Here is a 19648-nt window from a genome sequence, read left to right as displayed (position 1 = left end):
CTAAGCATAATGGTATAACTCCACTGGCCACAGAAGCCTCAATAATGACTTTAAAACCACCCACACAAAAAACTACCTCTCTCCTGGATGTGAAGTCACAAAGGAAAAACATTATTGTACCCTCACACTTGTGAACAATTCTATTGTTAACGATGGTATATTAAGCCGGTAGCCTTATTCATTAGTACAAAATACAGCAGAGTACATTTTCAAGTGTGTGCTGTGAATTGCATACACGCTGCACATTATTGTCATCAGCGCTGTGCTGAGGGAATTTGGCAAAAACCGTTTAGAGGCACCCCATAATAGTTGTCTGTAATTGTTTCAAAATTGGTTTTCTGGGGTTTAGAGCTCAGTTTTTATTATTGTTGTTATTTATTAATCTCATTCTATGACTGTCACAACTGATCCTGGTTTTGCTAACGCTTTCAAGACAGGAACACTATATGATTTCATTTCATCAAATCATTTCTGTACTACACTTCACCTTTAAGTGAGTAGAACCTTCATATACTTGGAGCTATTAACAGAATTCCTTAAATTTGGCAGAGTTACAGGTTCACTGAGATCAAATGTTTGCCAATAAATAGAAAATGCCATTTTGTCTCATGTATATCTGCTTACTTGCTTTTATCTTGTTTAAAAGATAAAGAAACAAATGGCATGCATTTTCACAATTCTTACAGAAGCATATAATGAACTTGGTTATTTATCCTGGTTCATTGTCAGTACTGTGAAGCACAGGTAAAAAAAGCGTGGATTTTATTTCTAGTTTATTTCTAGTGTTTTATTATTAGTACATAAGGGTTTTTAATTTTTTTTAAGAACTTTTATTTTTAAGTTATCTCTACACCCAATATGGGACTCGGACTTACAGCCCTAAGATCAAGAGCCACTGCTTTACCAACTGAGAGTCAGCCAGGCACCCCAAGGATTTTCTACTCTAAATGAGAGAGCAGGTAAAAAGCAGCTTCCAACCTCATATTCCACTCCAGTCATTATTACACACATGGATAACTTCTAAGCTCTGTATTTGATGAAAGAGGGTGATTAACCTTTACATGTATTTTTTTAAATTATATTTGATGCTTTAAAACTTGCCTTTAAGCCAATATTTTCTAAATTTAGGTCCTTAGGTATTGCTTTAAATATTTATCAGATCTGCATATCAATACAACTGAGCTATTATTTATTCAACTTGTGGTTTTATCTCATTCCTCTTCACTGTGGTCTGAACCTTACTGGTTGAACTAATTAACACGTTGCTGCCCTTGCTCTAGTCCCCAGCTTTGGTCCTCAGGAGAGTGAGCCCCAATTCCCTTCCAGGCACTGACACTAATAGAATGGAAGATAAATAATAGAAGTGCCATTAGGTTGGTTTCTTGATACTGGTTGTGAATAAATCACTGGAAGAAGTAATGGGAACATGATGGTTCAGAAACTCTCAGGGATATAGCCATATTAAGTTCTTTTACTCACTTTTTTTTTTTCCCTTGTCCAAATTTCTCTCCAGTCCTGCCTTTGCGATGGAGCTAATTAAGATCACATGTTACCCCACCTCTATTTCTTCTTCATATCCATGTTGCTTTTTTAATTGTAATGGGAAAGGGGTCCTGCTCCGAAGATGGCCAAGAGTTGTACAGGCTTAGTACAGCCTCAGGGAGTTCTTCTTCTGTCTAATCAAATTTCATTTGAATTCCTAGCTCATCCCAACATGGTGGGCAGGTCTCTTCCGCCTGTTGTGGCCTTCATCTCAGAGTGTTCGATATGTTTCTCTCTTATGTTTCTCTAAATTCTCTAACCGTATCAGTCTTGCCAGGCTGCTATAACAAAACACCACAGACTGAGTAGGTTAAATAACAGATACTTATCACAGTTTTGGAGGCTGGAAAACGCAAGATCAGGGTGCTAGGTGATTGGGTTCTTGGTGAGGGTTCTCTTTCTGGCTTCCATTTGGTTTGTGTCTTCACGCGCAGACAGAAAGGATCGCTCTCTTGTCCTCTACTTATAAAGCCACTAATCCTATCATGAGGATGATGCCCTCATAAACTCATTGAACCCTAATTATTTCTTAAAGTCCTGCCTCCAATTTACCATCACCACACTAGAGGTTAGGACTTTAACACATGAATTTGGGGAGGGGAACACAATTCAGTCCATAGCACTGACCTCCTCTGTCTTCTTGGTGTTAACTAACCTTGATCTCTTCCCTGTCCCTTTTCAACATTACTTAGTGGTTTTACTAAATCGACTCACTTCTTTTTACTTGGAATCCTTTTGTTGTTGTTGTTGTTGGAATACTTTTAAAAGGAAATTTAATGCTAATACCATAAGTAGAAGACCAATATCATTTGTCCTAAATAAAAGGTGAATTCATAAGTCTAAAATTATGGGGACAAAAAAAAAAAAGAAAGATGTGAATCTTTATCTTACTCTTACATACCATACTTGGGGAACACTAGTGAATAAAGAAAACATGTGCAGGTTCTAAATTTAGGAATCGCCCCAGGTGTCCCAGATGTTGGGTTACTGATATATCTTGATAGTTGGCTCAGGCCATGAAGTTTCTGTATGAATATACTAAAGACTTTAATCTAGTTTAGAACATCCTGGAGTAGGGGAAATGAGGAAGAATTGTGATTCATATTAATTCCATCACTTTTCCTTTCTGAGTTCGTATTTATAGTTGTGAGTAATACATATTTGTTTCTTGATATGAACTGTAATGGCTACTAGCTTGTTAACTTTAATTGGTGGAACTGTGATCATTTAGGCTATTAACAGAAACTAGTCATGTGTTTTCAAAGAAACTGATATAAATTAGAATCTTTCATTAAAGACCAATCAGCCATCTTCACATTTCAAAATTTGATGCCATTGCTTTCTTGATGGGGTAGCAAACTGACCAGAAAATTCATCTAATCCATTTTCTAAGAGTAAGAGTCAAGAAAGTAAAAGTCTATTCATATTAATAGCTTAAAATATTTATATTATCATTTCTGGAATAACTACTTCAAGAGTAAGATTATAAAGTGATTTAGCCAATGTTGCTTGAAAGTTAGACATAGGGAAACAGCAGCAGAGTCAGCTTCATTACTGTCTGTTCAGATCTCTAGTGTTTGCTTTCAAAGATTTCGAAAAGAATCAAAGAAGTGTTTACCTAAAAAAGAATCAAAGAGGCATCTGGCTGTAGGTAAAATGGCATATCTTGTGTTTCTAAGAATAAGATATAGCACTTAAAAGACAATGAAAAAAATTCATGATTTTTTTTAATTGACTCAGAACAAATTTTTCTTTTCTTTTTCTTCTTTCTTTCTTTCTTTCTTTCTTTCTTTCTTTCTTTCTTTCTTTCTTTCTTTTTTTTGTCTCAGAACAAATTTCTTAATGAAGCCCAGCAGTGACCCAGTGCTGGCATGATGGATAGGGAATTCAGTGACTTCCTGGAAATGACTTGATGTTTATATAAAAGACAACTTGGATAGTTGCAAGAACCTTGAAATAGTAGTAGACCAATGTCTTATAAATCCCATCTGCCACTTAGAAACTCTGATCTCAGGCAAGGCATTGAACCATACTGGGCCTCAGTTTTTTCATCCATGACTCTACTTGTATGGCCAAGTTGCTGTGATCCATTGTGCACATTTATTTTCCTTTTTTCATTTCTGCTTTATGTGATCTGCCTTTAAGTGTCAACATTTCTCAGTCGATACCCAGAGGAAGACAATAGGAATTAAAATGGATAGTTTTCCTATACTGTAGTTGTTTTGAGAGAAGAGTTTATAGAATATGTTTTATGTGTTTGAAAATCTCTTTTTCTGTGATCGGTATACTCTCAAATTGTATGATATGTAGATCTTCATCTTAGGTGTCTAACCAAATGTCAAAAAGAGTTTAGGGCATAAAGCTCAGAACTTCAAATAAATTCATAAACTTCTGAGCATATGCCCTTCCTTGTTTATCTGTAATGATCTTGGTAAAATAAATTTTAGGAGACTTCCTGACATACATATATTTTGTATGGGAAACAATTTTCCCTGAGTAAAGTCAATCACCACCTAATGTTAGTGTATTATTTTTTGTCAAACAGCAACTTTTATTGAAATGCTCTCTGTAATTTTTTATGTATAATTTATCCTTTACATAATCTATAAAAGATTTAATGAAACTGACATAATGAAGATACACAACAGAACATACAAATATGAAAAACAATGATTCAGGATGAGAAAAATGTAAGACTGAAAAGATAAGACCAGGGATTATAATGACCTCAGAGATGCCATTGATTACTCTCATGACAGTTGGTTCTGTATTGCTATTATTGGTTAGAAAGAAAGATGCTTGTCACCTGAACATATATTTTTACATTTCATCCTAACACTGGCATCATGAAAAGGATTTCACTCTTTCTTTTCCTCAGGTGATGAGACTTATTTTTATAAAGGTTGAATGACTTGCCTCAAGTTTTTCAGCTAAAGAGTGGCAAAATTCTAAACCGAATACAATGCTGATTCCAGTGCTGATTTGACACTTGACACACAGGATTACACGGTATTTTATTACTATTAATTCACTCTTTATTTGCCCTCTTTACTCCACAGCTAATACCTGCCCCTCGCAATCATGGTTCCCTCAGGTAGTTTTATGTTTTTAGTAGCTGGGACTAAATATCTCATAATAACAAATTCTCAGATTTTGCCTGAGATATAAAATGCCGTAAAGTATTAATTGGAGAATATTGGGGAGTCTTGTAATAAAAAAATACTTTTTACGGAATCTAATATAGGATGGGGAGTGTGATAGGTATCCTGACAGTACTGCTACTGGCTCTTATAAATCAGAGTGAGCGTCCCTGGCTCTGCTTTCTGATTCTTTAGCCAGGCACCTTCGGATTCTTGAGAAATCAGGTGACTGAAGGGCAGAGTGACACCAGATGGGAGCAGGATGGATATGAGCGGTGGAAATTCTTTTAAAACGCTTGTTATTAATGGCTTAATAAAGACAAACACTTAAAATGAGCATTCAAGCTTTATCCAATGCCTGCCATTAAAACCAGGTGAATTGTAGAGGGCAGCAGGGCAGGACTGCGATAGGGACCTTGGCAGCTGTATCCCCTTCCATATTTACACTGGGACACCTGTTCTGTCTGTTTTCTCTGTCTCCTTTAGTTACTGTGTACTGTAGTTTGTAGATTTCTCCATTCAGTTGATTCAGACTGCCTTTAGAATTTGTATCAGCCAGCTTCTCCCCCTGTGGAAATGTGATCAGGAGGGAAGGGAAACCACACACTGCGATTTGCTTCATGCATACACAGCTCTATTTTTATTGTATATCACTCAATGGAAATTAATTGCTAATTATCCAAACATTTCTATGATAATATTTCAAGCTCTCTTGTAGCAGATGTGGCCTGAACAATATTTGGAAGAGAGTAGATGGCATTGTGTTTCTTGATGGGAATGACTGGGTAGGGTTTTAAATTTTTTTTCACCATTTTTTTTTTTTATTTTAGAAAGAAAAATGGTTATCATTCTTTTGAAACATGTGTTAAATATTCATACTGACCAGAGTAATTATGCACTGACTATATTAGCAAACATATAACTCTGTCAGCTTTAAGAAGTTGGGAAATTAAATTAAATAGGTTGTGGATAATGTATTCAGTTATATGCTCGTACAGACATATAGCTTGTTTAAACACTCATCACCATACTGCATTTACAGTCATCGGCAATGACAGACTTCTCTTATTTGGGGGCTCTCATGCTGAATTACTCTTTTTTTATTGTGTTAGATGTCTGTCCTTCAATGTCTGAACATTGCTTTTTCATTTCTCCTTTACGAATGCTAATAATATACTGGATAGAGCACTGGCTATTTTTAGTAATTCAGCATTTCCTTATATTTATACTGTGAACAAACTTGGGAGAGTTTAGCTCTGATTAAAACAGATCATTTTCTTCTTTTTAAAAAAGAATAATGTGGGACTGATACGTAGTGAGGACAAAAGGAATTTGATGGGCACAGTGTCGAAGCTTAATCGTGTCAATTATTATTTGTGTATTAGAGCCAAGTTTTTAATGAGGAGTACTCACTTGTGTGTAATCATGATCAATGACAAGTAGTTAAAATATCTTCATGAAGTGGCAAATTGGGGGAGAAAAAGAAGCAACGTTAACACCGCTTACATTCCTTATATATTAGCACATCTGAACTCCATGAACAGAGTTGGTATTAAAGCACAGAAAACCCTGTAAGCATATTGCTGTGAGCATATTGATACATGTGTTTATATAAGATTTTTCCCATGCATTCTAAGCTTGTTATGGCCTCTTTGGGGAAAGGACTCTTGCCACCTTGCTCACCAAGCTGTCACTCCTGCCCAGAAACCTAGCCCTATCTATGTATAACCTCACTCCTATGCTAGGATAATGACTCTTCTTCCGTTTGCATGTTTGCACTTTCCAAGTCATTAGGACTTGTTGCCCACCATTCTGAGAACCTTTGGTCCATTTTACTTAAAGTTCTGCCACTTTCTAAGTGTCTTGCTCTTAACTTTCATCCACACTTTTCAGCTGGCAAATCTGATTGACCCACAGTGCAATGAGTCTTGTCCAGAAGGGATGAAGGAAGTCACAGGAATCTGGAGCACCAGTGGAAAGGTGGAGCTCCACGCTGGCCCAGATACCTGTTTTCCGCCTCTGCAAGGTGTGATGTCAAGTGTAAGATTCAGTAGTCACGTGGCAGAAGCCCAGAAACTTGTTCCCTTAAGCATTGTCCACACTATCAGTTTGTTTGCTGTCATTGTAAGCTTTAGCTGTCTGTATCAAGTACCCTCAAACTGTGAATGAGAGAAATCCAAATCCACAGTGTCGTCCTGTGGTACTTACAGGCATTGAATGAACTGCTTTTTACTGATGAGCATGATGACGCTTAGGTATGACATGGATATGTGTAACTGAGACAATAGCTATAAAATGATTTGCTTGGCAATGATGTACAAACAGACACACAATTTATGGATTTTCCTAATTGTGTTTGCTTTCACCTAGAATTCAAAATTAGCAGTAGTGGGAAATCATTAATGGTTTTTATATGCCTTACTGCCATTTGGTAGAATGCCTATCTTTTATGTCCTTTATTATAATTTCATTCAGTCTGATTTTCCTTTGTGAATATTTTCTGGAGTTGGAAATCAGTATCTTATATATTATGGGATTAAAAGGAAGAAAAATATTTTTTTCCACTTCATTTGGTATCTTAACAGTGAACTCTTTCCTGTATGAATATTCACTGAGGGGGAAAAAGAAACCCACACCAACCACGAAGTGGTTGCTAGTAGCAGATTTTGAGTAGGCCTTAACCACTGAGTTGAAGTCTGGAGACTTGCTGACATTTTGAAAATAGTTTTTAGAACAAAATGTCAGATGATGGGAGCTTTACATCATGCAAGAGTAACTTGTGCAGCTGATACTAACGAGGCTGATTCTTACAAAGCCATATGAGGATGGATGACCACTGTGCTTTTCAAAGAACCAAATATATCCACATATATATTCAACACTTCACATTTCGCACATGCTTTGCTTTGCCTGGCTTATATATGAGCCACAGTTGACCGACACCTTTGAGGACCAATGCAGTGCTGGCAAATGAGCGTTATTTTTAAAAAGGAGCCATTGATGATGAGACGTCATTACATATTCCAACTTTGAACCAATGGCACTGCCACCCTTCTGTGATCACTCATCAAGGCAGCTGTGCTGTATTCACATTGAAATTAGGAGATTTTTAAAACCCAAGCAGCTGTATTATTCATACTTAAAATAAAAGCTTAGTTTCCCCAAATGGGTGTGACGTAAACATCTCATTAAATATTTTTAATTTTGAAAAAAAAATTTTAAATGGCAGTGACTACACTGGTGGTGGCAGCACTTCGCATTTGTGTGTGAGCTCGGGAGAGGCTGTCTCTATACTTTCTCACCGCTGTAGCGTGTACTCTTGCTACAAGCATGAGTCTGAAGGATGAAGCTCTGTGCCGCCAAGTAGGAAGAGGATTCAGGAGCATAGTCTGCACATTCTAGCTGTTTGACTACACTTTTGATTAGGTAAACTATTGTCTTAGAAGGAAACCAAATGCTTGGTGCTGGCCCCTCTTCATTTTCTTGAGTTACAATGTACAATTAAGCTAAGTCTTTAAAGGGTAAGTCTAGAAGGTTTCTGTTCTCTTATTTTTTTGTTTCTCTTCTCAATCCATTAGGTAGCCTTATATGCTGGTCATGATTTGCTAAAAGGTTAACACTCCCAGGGGGGTGACTCAGGTTCTGTAGACGAAGAGATCAAGGGGATCCATGAGGTCCTCACTTCTTTCCTGCTACCTTCATGGTTTAGTAAATATTAGTCTCCACCCACCCAGCTCTATGCTGTTAGTTAAATAAAGATGGCAGAAAGGACTTTTGTCTCTCTCTCTCTCTCTCTCTCTCTTTTTTTTTAAGATTTTATTTATTTATTAGAGACAGGGAGAGAGAGGCAGAGGGAGAAGCAGGCTCCATGCAGGGAGCCTGAGGTGGGATTCAATCCCAGGTCCCCAGGATCATGCCCTGGGCTGAAGATGGCACTAAACCACTGAGCCACTGGGGCTGCCCAGGACTTTTTTTTTTTTTTTAAGTTTCTGTATTTTATTTATTTATTTTTTATTTTTTTTGAACATTTTATTTATTTATTCATGAGAGACACACAGAGAGAGAGAGAGAGAGAGAGAGAGAGAGAGAGAGAGGCAGAGACACAGGCAGAGGGAGAAGCAGGCCCCATGCAGGGAACCCAACGTGGGACTGGATCCTGGGTCTCCAGGATCACACCCTGGGCCAAAGGTGGCGCTAAACCACTGGGCCACTGGGGTTGCCCTGCCCAGGACTTTTGTCTCTTAATGCCAGAGCATCCTGTTGGCCCCTTCATTGGTTAGGAAAGCATTGCCACTTGGGGTATTCATTCTCTAGCATATAACAAATCATTGCAAGTTTAGTGGATTTAAATTACAAAAATGTATTCTTTTACAGTTCTGGAGGTTAGAAGTCTAAAATGAGTCTTAGGGAGTTAAATCCCAATTGTCACCGGGGCTGTTTCCTTCTGGAATTTTCAAGGGAGAATCTGTTCCTTGGTTCTTGAACTTCTAAGTGCTGTGGGCATTCTTTGCCTCTTGGCCATGTCACTCCCACCTCTGCCTCTGCCAGAGCAGTTTCATCTCTCTGGAATCTCCCTCTGCCTCCCTCCTATAAGGACTCTTGAGTTATTGAGCCTTCCTGGATAATCCGTGACAATCTACCTTGTGATCCTGATCACATCTGCAAGGTTCCTTTTATCACGTAGGGTAGCATATCAACAATGCTAGGGATTCAGAACATACATTTTTGGAAGACCCTTATCCAGCCTACCTTAGGGTATGAACTTTGGAGGGAGTGGATCTGGATGGGAATTCTAACTTTGCCACTTGCTGTCCTTATATTATATCCTTGGGAAAGTTATTAATTCTCCCAGTTTCTCACCCCTACAGGGGGGATAATACTGCCAACTCCACAGATAATGTATGTAAAACAAAAGGCTTTATGTAACAGATGTTCCACAAATTTAAACCACCTCCCCCGCCCAACCTCCAAGAACTGAAGGGGGAAGGAATGAAAAATCTCACAGGTTCTATCAGGCCAAGTTATCGGTCAATACAAATGGCTAGTCTTTGATTGTTCCTTCTGGGGACTGGATAGTTAGAGAAGTATTAATGCACATAGGAAGCTTAAGACATTCTCATTTTATTAGTGCTACTGTGAACCAGGGCATTTTCTCAGTGCACCTCCCTATATTGGGTCAAGCACACTAGTGATTTTTGACAGATTCTTTCTGTCACCCAGCTGCCTTGTGTCACAGGATGCCAATGGCACTGAAAGTCCTATGACTGATTCTGCCCCTGTTGAGAACAATAGCTATTTGAATTTGATTTGCCCATCTTCTGGGAAGACAGTCAAAGTTTCCCTTCAGTGCGGCCGAGTTGACAATAGGCACCCCTTGTACTCTTTACAGCTCGTTCACCTATTATTATGATGATGTCATTATTCACATTATTGCTCTCATCATTATTATTATTATCTGGTGACCTCTGTCCTGGGGTGGAACTCCCTGTGACAGATGGGAGCTTCATTTATCGGACTGCTTTATGCTGCACAATTCCCCTGCCATTCTGAGTTTATATTGAGACGGGCTGCTTTTCGAACAAAGGCAGCCTGATCACAATTTGTCAGTGTACTTGGTAGCTATATATCACCAAAGCTCTCTGCCAGTCCTTCTGGGACCCAATTATTTATGGAGCTGACAATATGGGCTAACTTGTCTTGTTATGAATGCCACTATTACAATGAAAGCTTTGCTATCTTGAATAGTTCTGGTTGGCCAAAAATTCTATTAACTAAGAGTTAATTGACACTGCCCCAGGTGATCTCCTGGTGCCCCAAGTGAGTTGGTGAGATCCATGGGGAAGGTTCTATTCCAATATTCTTTTCTGTCCAGACTTGGGAGATCTCTTGATAACTTTAGTTTCTGTGGTTTCTGTGTAACACAGGTTTGTTTTTTAAGTTTGGATGGAACCTTTCTTCTGAGTACACTATGGACACAGTTTACCAAGTTCTGTGGGGAATGGAAATGGAATGAAAGACTTGGGCTATCTCTGTAAAGTGCTTATAATTGAATAAGGGAAGGATCCAACTCAAATCTATATTTACCAACGCAGATGATAGGGAAAGAAATATCAGCCATGTCCAGCTAGACTGCCTCAAGCCTGAAAATGGACTCTGATGCCCCAAATGCCATTCCAGTGAAGTGACTCCTTTATTCTCCAATATCCTTCACTAACTCTTGTGTCACGCTGATTTGAAATCAAATCCCTCATCTCTGCTTTTAAGATGCCTCAAAAGAACACTGAGGAAAAAGGAAGCTAATTAAACCTAAAAGAAAAAAAAAAAAGACAAGCGCAAGGAAGAGATAAATAGAAGAAGTGGAATGGTCATAATTTAATATAAAGTATTGTTTGTAGGAGACTAGCTGGTACATTTGTACATTATGAGGAGTGGAGGAACCCATTTTCAGTGATACATCATTTGAGTTTGATTTTTCTGACTTAGTGGCTGGACAGAACCTATGTATCACATCTGTATTTCAAATATAGAACATATTTACAGACACACCTTTTCCTGAAACATGTGCTTCCACAGCTTTGGTTGTACACAGAATTATTTTTATCCCTTTCTCTTTTATTAAAATAGTCTTTGAACTGGGCATAGTGCTTAAAAGATTAGATCTTATAGGGAAACATAACATATTGTATTTAAATATGCTAATCTCTTAGAGGAAATGAAAGATCTGAGCCTGCTCATTAAGAAATAAATTAATTCATCACCATTGCATTCATCATCAATCATCATCCAGTTGTGTCCAGTTTTCAATTAAGTTTTTCCAAACTGCTTTGTGCCTTTACCAAAAGAACTGATTATCTCTGATGATGATTTTTTGTGGGTATTCGGATGTTGATGGCAGTTGAATTGGCATAAACATGCTGAATGTCTTTTTTATTCAAGTGGTTAAGCAGTAGCTGTTCAGTGCATACAAATACATTATGATGACAAGTAAAAAATTTTTACTTTTTAAGATGTATTTTAGTGGCCAAATATCCAGCTTCTCAGACTCACAGGGAATAGTTTACATGAGCAACGCTTACACTAACATATACATAAAAAAATTTATAATTTATCTATTGCTAGTTCATTCCTTTATGCATCATTCACTGAAAGAATATTTACTAAACACCTAGAAGTTTCTAGTATTGTGCCAGGTGTTCAGTATACAACTCCATAAGTGCAATGGACCGTACTCCTGCCCTGATGGAGCTTCCTATCCATTTTATTTGTTTTCTTGTTCTGAGACATATTTTTCCTAGATAGCACATGATCAATTTTAGTGACTATACACTCTTTCCCTTGGGTTATTCGTGAAAATGAATACCAAAAGCCTTGATTACTTCACCAGCAACCCTTCAGGTGTATACAAGCCTCCTTACTCTTGGAGTTAATGAGCATCGCATGCCAGAAGAGAACAATTTCTGACTATCTCTTTAAGGTTTCCATGCAGAATGAGGATGTATGAAAATGACTCACCATGCCTGCCACTTATCTCTAGATTCCTATAACATGAAGATGATCACAATCTGCCATCGTGCTGTTAAAATGATGCATAACCCTACCAGCACTCTGAAATGATCGAGTATTATTGCAGCCTCTTACAAGTTGGGCACTGAGATAATTTGGCTAGTGTTGGAGAAAGAATGTTCCACAACCCCTGTGGCTCACCCTTCATTGAATAAATATGGCATGCTGCTGCTTTGTTCTCCTTATGTATGGAGGAGCAATTAATGTGTCAAAAAAGAAAAATCACAAAAATGTGCAGACTTTTTTCCCCTATGATAATTGCACGACTAAGTTCAATCTGCCTTAAAATTATTGTACAACATTACAGGATGTTGTTATCTCTGAAATATTAGATAACTTGTGTTTGGCATTACATTTCTTATTGTGGTTTCATGACTTCTGTGTCCATTAAGGATCCCACATTGGGTTTATGTATTTCTTTAAAAATGCCACTGGGCTATACCAGTGTTTACAAAGACACCTTGATTTTTTTTTTTTTTTTTAGTTTAGATAGTTTAAATGAATCATTAAAAAAGTGCAAACGTCTGTAGATTTTAGTTAAGAGAAAGAATCATGAATATCACCAGACTGCTGTAATTCTTGCTTTCTAATCAATTATTTTCCTGATACTCAGTGCATTCTTAGATTCATGAAATCTTTATGATGAGACAGGAATCAAAGATTGTTTTCCAACTGCTATTATCAGAGGACTGAAAGGGGAAAAAAAGGAATTCAAAGTTTTTCTTTGCCCATTTTGTTTGTGGATGTAGTCCAAGCAACTTGATTAATTTAATATTCTGTACTCTAGTAAGTGCTCAGTGAATACGGGTCAAATGAATGAATACATGAACTGAATCGCAACAGAGAAACTCATTACTAAGCTTAGGAAGGAATTTAGTCCCTGATAAATATTAAACTAATTCACTAATTCCCCTTGATAGCTTAACTTAGGACTAGTTCACTATTTTAAAATGACAATGAGTATTTTCACTTTAGCCTGTTGAATTGTATCTATGTATTTTTCCTTTCCCATTCTAGGTTATAAGCTCCCATCAAGCCTGTCCTGTTTACTCCTGGATCTAGTGCCCAGGACAGTATGACACAAATTAGGTCTTTATTATTTATCTAGTGGAGTTTTCAACCATAAATATGACCTAGTGTGTTTCTGAAAAATGTTTATGTTCAAAATACTAGGTAACGATTCTACGTCTATAGTATATAACGTGGAAAATTTTAAAGAACAGTGCATGTTGTCTAAAATCTTGAACAAGTTCACAAATTATAGGTAGTACTGCAACATCGGCCTGATTCTTAGTGCCCTACACAGATCACATGGCTCCTCAGTACTCTGCCTTTGTGAGCTTTACCCTATGTGTGGATTACCCGTCATTTCCTGATCCCTTTTCTCCTGTGCCCACAAGCTAGTTTCTACTAATTCTTGAAAACTCAACTCAATCAATTCCTCCTTCAGAAAACCTTCAGATCATTCCTTCCAACCCTCCTCAGTCTACTCCTTCCACATTTTTGCTTCCATCTGTGATTATCTGCGTACTAATTGCATTGGCTGTGATGATCTGCTTATGTGCCAGTCTTTTCCATTTAGACGTGTGAGGATCTTGCAGGCAAGGATTGTGTCTGATTGACTGTCGTAGCTCTAATGCCTAGTGGAGTGCATGGCACGAGGCAGCTATTGTCAATGCTCTATGGAAGGAAGGAAGGAAGGAAGGAAGGAAGGAAGGAAAGGTGGAAGGGAAGGGTAGAAGAGAAAAACAATCAAAGAAAACTGCGATGGCTTTATAAAGAAGTCTCTACTGGAGAACAACCATAAATTGAAAAGGGATGGAAAAAACACAGGATTTAAAAAAAAAAATTACTCTAGTGTTATGTTTTTCTATATGAAACACAGTGTCCATTTCCTTCTATCTTCTCTTGGGCCCGCTCATTTTTATCATGCTGTTCCCTCCCCTTTCCTTGGGCACCTTTACCATAAAATTGCAAAGCACTTGAATCATCACCTATATTGTTAAACTAGTGGTGCAGTCTTAATTTCTGCTATTATTAGGACTGTTACAAGCTTGCTTCTGACAGTTCAGAGAAAAATCATCATTATAGGGGGAAATTATTGCTATGTAATAAGCTTAAATATTCAAGCTTGGGTTCAATTAAATTTAATTAGCTTATCGTCTTGTTTTCAAAACACATCTTAGGGCCAGAAGAGTGTTCTGGTCCTAGAACTGAAAGTTTCTACAAATCGACTTCTTTAAGCTCTCACAATCCTATCTGATACTTCCACAGTGCTCACTTACTAGGCCAGCAATTCTTTAAGTGCTTACTTACACAGCAACCCAACCAAATATAGTTTCTGTCTTTTGTGGATGAGGAAACTGAGGCAAATAGAGATTACGTGATTTGCCCAGGGTCATCCCACATCTTATCTGAGGTTTAGTTGAAATTCTAACTCAGGTTGTTTAGATTGCAGACTAACCCTGTAAAACCTCTCCTAGGATTTTATTCTGTATCTGGATGATGTAAAAGTTCTTTCATGACAATGTTTGTAAGTACAATTATGTGTAATATAATAAGCCAATATAGTATGATTAAAGTGTCATTTTCAAGAAAATGATGGGTGAGCCTGGCCACATAAACACATAATTTAATGTAATTATTGAACAGTCTTCACAGATTGGTGATAATCTTCCCCCCTCCCCCCAAACTCATTTCAGAGTAACTCAAGGTCTGTCAGGTGGTTGAACCAGAACTATAACATGGATATCCTTGGAGTTTCTCCTAGCTCATTTTTACTAATCTAAGGATTTAAAGTTTATTTCAGTGAACCTCTCCTCTAATAGGGATCACTAAGTGTTGGAAAATCTTTTATTCCTAGAAAGCAGATTGGGAGGATGGAGAGCAATAAAAGGGATCTTGGGATTATATGCCAAGTGGAGATCAATTAAAAATGAAAAGTAAGGGAATTTCTGAACAGTATTTTATTTTTCATTTGGGGAAGTCTCATAAACATGCCTTCTTTCAACAAAATGTCCATTGAGTAAAGTGAGGTGTACTAGTAGATAGATAATTAGTTGACCACGTAATGTTCTTTTGCTCTTAAGATCTACTTTTTACCTACACAACACTCATCACCATATGTGTGGGTTTTCCACACCAAACAATTCTCTCATTCTCTATGGATGCAAACAGAAGCATTACAACTTAATTCCATTCTGACCCTAACCACCTAGAGTTAGCACAGACGCCATAGGTTAAGGACTCAGCCCCACAATATTGTCCCTCTCTTCAGACGTCAATGGCGGTTCCAGGTCTGACTGACAAGGTATTAGTTAAGAGATTCACACAACCCCCTCCTTGGGATCGATAGTTTGCTAGAACAGTTTTCAGATTGCTAGAACAGTTCACAGAACTCAGGAAAACAGTTTACTTACTCTTACTGGTTTATTATAGAGGATGCAACTCAAGAACAGCCCAGTGGAAGAGATGTATAGGACAAGATCTGTGGGTAAGTGTTTGGAGTTTCCAGGTATATTTCCTTCACAGCACTTCAATGTGTTAACCAACCTGGAAGTTCTCCAAGCCCTGGTGTTTAAAGTTTTTATGGAGATTCCATTATATACGCATGATTGATTAAATTGCATCACTGTGATTGAACTCAAATCTCCTCTCTCCCTTCCAGTTTAGAGTAGGGCTGGAATCCTGTGGTTGGTTCCCTTGATAACCAGCCCCACCCCATCCTTAAAGACGGTCCAAAAATCACCTCATTAACATAAACTCCTAAGTGGTTGCAAGGGCTTGTTACGATTAACAAAAGATACTCCTCTCACCCTTATCACTTGGGAAATTCCAAGGGTTTTGAAGCTCTGTGCCAGGAACCGAGGACAAAGACCAAATACAAAATTCTTTTTATATCACAATGGCACAGCAACATTTGGCATTTATGACTCCTGAGGATAATTTGGGGGAAAGTGGAGGAGCACTTGTGCTGAAGCTGCTACCTAATGACCACTTTCACAACTTCCTAGCACTAGCTAAAAAAAAACAGCTCTTTCTTTTTCTTCAAAAAATGTACCTCAAACCCTTTGGTAATATGCAGTTTTCCACTCTGTGGGAGGTCAATAAATCCCTGTTGACTCTCTTTACATTCAGCAGCTCCAAGTAAAAGAGAAAGACACCATGTCCATTCAGGCATTGCACACGCTATGGCTTTTCACGTGCTCCATTTAGATGCCTAATAGTTAAGCCAGTGTAGTGTGTGGGGCTCAATTTTGAAACACTGGCAGAGGCACTTGTATACAACATATACAACATTTGCTACTTTTTGTCCAGGAAATAATCACATTGGAAAAGCAAGACACTAGTGATACATGCTTTCAAGATGTTCTGATTTCTTCTATTTATTTATGTACCATGAACTCTATTTTTTTTTTAATTATTCCAAGGAAACTTACATGGAATGGGGCAGAAATTTTATTATGAAGTTTATTCACTTTTAAGAATCTGAATAAGTCTTGGCGACAGCATAACCAAACTTCAAATATCATCATAATAATAATGTTATGTACATTTACACACATGTGGTTGAGATCTGCTTGTGAACTTGTCCAGAGATTTGGTGTATGAAAGACTATGTAACAGTAATGTGAAAGCTAATAGGAGGGAGTTTCATGCCTCTCAAGTAGGAATTACATTGTTCAGTTTTATGGGTCCAAAATAGGGATACAGCTTTAATACAGGCCCAGAAAATTTTCAGCTGTTTATACAGTGTCTAACTGAAGAGAAACCTCTCAAATAGAGTCTTTGTGCTAGACATTTCTAGACAGGTCTGCAAAAGTCCCAAACACAAACAATGTGTTCTAGTTACCAGAGATTAGTTTGCCTTCTCTTGGGAATATTTAGTGACTTGGACTACATTGGAGTGTAATTATTTTGAATGATTTGGACATCACAGTAAATGCATACACAAGTGTATTACTTTTAGTTGCAATATACATATTTTTAACATATCAAAATCTGGATCAGTTGGACTTTAAGAATGAAGATAGTATTTTCTTTCTGCATTTAGTAGACATTCATTAGATAATGAAATATATGTTTAATCCTCTTTCCCAATTTGAAAATAACTTAATTTTTTTTGTTGTTGAAATTAATGCAATTATCAGACTTTCCAGAAATTTATAACATCTCCCAATTTTCATCTATTTATCTTTTCTGTTTTAAAATCTAAGTTTTTACTTTTAACTTCATAGTATCTCCAAATAGTGTTTCTGCCACTGCTGTAGAAACTATAACAAATTCAGTCCAACGTGAAATCAATAAAAGCTGCTTTCAGCTCAGTGAAATACAAGGGCAAGGTCTCTTTGTGCATGAAATGAGACTGAGTGCTGAATTTCTTCTGGAGATGAATATTTCTGTTTATATTGTCCAGACTAGGCATAGCCTGCCAATAATCAATTGATCTAAAGCTAAATGATAAAGATGATAAGTGGATCGGGTTCTTGTGTCTATGTGCTAAAGAATAGGGCCTTTGTTTTGTATGTGAAAATTACACTATTGAAACAAAATAAGCCAATGACAGATTTTCTTTGGAACATATATTTAAAAACTTGTAAGCATTTTCCATGAGCTGAAAATATTTATACTTTTGTACTTTACTGGTGGGTCATGAACCACACAGGTAATTATAGAATTGACAACACCTCTCCATTGCCTTGTTAAGTTATGCAATTCGGTATGAATCTGGGCATGTGAATGAAGGAAATACATGTAAAAGCACAAAGGATGGTGATCTTTCTATTATTGAAAAATACAAATTAAAAAATCACAATAAAGCATAGTTAGAAATTATCTCAGGTGATAGTAAAAATGTTTCACTCTGATAAACCAATGATAAAAATCAGATGATGTCTTCCAGAAAGAATAGAGAATTCTTAAACTAGGGATCCCTGGGTATCTCAGTGGTTTAGAGCCTGCCTTTGGCCCAGGGTGTGATCCTGGAGTCCCAGGATCAAGTCCTGCGTCGGGCTCCCTGCATGGAGCCTGTTTCTCCCTCAGCCTGTGTCTCTGCCTCTCTCTGTGTCTCTTGTGAATAAATAAATAAGATCTTAAAAAAAAAAAAAAGAAAATTCTTAAACTAAAATAGGAAATTTTCTTTAGGATTAAAATATTTGCAAATTCAAATCCATAATCATGTTCAAACTAGTCCTGCGTTATCTTTCTCCTTTGTGTTATTTGCTAGCTGTGTGACTTTGTACAGGTTACTTAACTTCTCAGTTCCTGAATTGCATTATTTGTAAAATGGGGGAAAATTAGAACCTAATTTGTATTTTGCCTTTAGAGACAAATGAAATACTATGTACAAAGTAATTAGAGGAGTTCTGGGCACATAGAAAGTGCTGAATAGATATAGGCTACTTTTATTAAATATTCCAATTCTGTTTGCCTTATAAAAGCATAAAGGTCATGCATATTGCCTTGTAATCTGTCATGGTTTCTTATTGGAGGAACGTAATTATACCATAACCACCTTTGATAGTAAAGCTTTTGTAATATTCTTTGATATTGCTAACGGAGTGGTAAAGATATAATTCACTAAAATGTACATAGATTGTGCTCTGTCAAGAAACCACTGTAAAAAAATGAAACAAGAAATGTTTAATTATTTTGAGTCCTGCCCTGTTATGATGTGCCATTAAGCTTTGTAGAGCCCAAATTCCCAAACTATGGTCTAAGATTTATTGTATCCAAATATAATAAGAAGTCCCCAAGAGTTTCATGGCCAAACAATGTTGAGAAAGTAGACGAAACAAGCAAGCTCCTATGAATCCAAGGAGAATCCAAGGATTCTCAGAACCTTTTAATGTGCTAGTGTGCCCTGAGATGATTCAAGAAGAGGAGGTAACAGTTTTCAAACTTGCCCTGAAGCCTTTTTTGAAGGGAACCTGTAGAGCATCTTGCGCTTAGTATAATGAACAAAAGGATTTGGGAAGCACTGCTCTAAATCCATGACCATGACCATGACCAGCGGAACAATACTGGGCTTCATCACCAGTGATTCCACAGTGCCTTGACCATGTTCTGCACTCTGAGATTTCCTCAATTAAGTATTGAAATTTTAGAATGACTTACAAAAAATAAAATGAAAACCAACTCAAGGATATCTCTGTAACTCTGTCACTATTATTAATTTACATTTCAGTACGTTTACTCCTTGAGTGAAAAGCAGGAAGCCTTGGGAAACTGACAGGGATTTTGCTGCACTTCTGTGGTCGTGCAGCATGTGTGGAAAATGACAATATGTCTGAGCAGCACTGGACTTCCCAGGCTCTTTCCTTTCGAAATGATTCCCTGGGCCCTGCATTTTACTAACTGCTTCTGTTGTCACTCTTGCGTTGTCTGGGTAGAGCTATAGCAAA

At 37.4% G+C, this 19648-nt stretch overlaps 1 protein-coding gene across 25 annotated transcripts in view; it reads left to right on the top strand.

The window, feature by feature from the left end:
- The window catches only part of TENM2 (teneurin transmembrane protein 2), a 3534961-nt gene that overhangs the window by 2470373 nt on the left and 1044940 nt on the right, over positions 1-19648 (top strand). The window contains exon 2 of one of the 25 annotated variants that reach the window (XM_072756640.1): positions 4421-4551. The exons of the other annotated variants lie outside the window; for them this stretch is intronic. The gene's annotated coding sequence lies outside the window, so the exon portion shown is untranslated. The remainder of the gene's footprint in view (positions 1-4420; positions 4552-19648) is intronic. 25 annotated transcript variants of the gene reach the window in all.

Source organism: Vulpes vulpes, chromosome 4 (assembly GCF_048418805.1).
Source record: "Vulpes vulpes isolate BD-2025 chromosome 4, VulVul3, whole genome shotgun sequence".
In the NCBI taxonomy this organism is placed as follows: Eukaryota; Metazoa; Chordata; class Mammalia; order Carnivora; family Canidae; genus Vulpes; species Vulpes vulpes.
This window is presented reverse-complemented; position numbering and strand designations above follow the sequence as displayed.